An 836-nucleotide genomic window follows, 5' to 3' on the forward strand; every position below is an offset into this window, starting at 1 on the left:
GTGAACCCGCATGGCGTTGAAACGCCCAAAATTGAATTTAAAAATTATAAAAATATTCTAAATGTTATTCGGAGTTATAAGCGATTGGATTGCCATATTTCATCTAAATGTTCTAACTTCAAAAAATAAAATCTTAACCCATATATACAGCCCCTACTTGCAATTGGAAAGAACGGTGCAAATCAAATGACCTTCACAAAAAATTCCTTTTCATATAATATATTTATATACTTAGTTAGATAAGTACGACTTTTCGAAAAGGTGGCAAGCCTAATAAAATATATTTGTTTATTTACTCGAGTTTTTTTTTAATTTTTTATGAAACTTGTGTATAAGTTGACTAAATTTGACTATTGAAACAGGTGGAAATCCTTTTCAAACGTATTTTCAAGCTAAAGTATTTTTCAATTTCTTTCTCTTGTGACACAAATTACAATTAACTGATGAATTAATTTGAATTTGATTTTTCAAACAGTGGTCAGATATTAAGCATTTTCAAACACATTTCGATTGATATCTATCTTTTGATAATTAATCTTTTTAGAATTAAAGCCTTTTCAAGCCCATTTCGACTGATATCCATATTTGAATTATTCATTTGGCTTTAAATATAACTTTTTAAACGGACGGCAACCCTCATAAAACACCTCAAAAATAATTTTAGTGTTCAAACTAAAGAGCTCATAACAATTTTTCGCTTGGCACCCGTATTTCAAATAAATTTCATATAAGTTAATTAAATTCGACCTTTTAAACAGGTGGCAGCCCTCTTCAACCTATATAACCTTTTTAAATTACCCTCTGACATTGTGGTACATATTTTAATTAACTGATGA

The sequence above is a fragment of the Rhagoletis pomonella genome, unplaced genomic scaffold (genome assembly GCF_013731165.1).
Source record: "Rhagoletis pomonella isolate Grant_MI unplaced genomic scaffold, Rhpom_1.0 Rhpom_scaffold_00004, whole genome shotgun sequence".
Taxonomy (NCBI): domain Eukaryota; kingdom Metazoa; phylum Arthropoda; class Insecta; order Diptera; family Tephritidae; genus Rhagoletis; species Rhagoletis pomonella.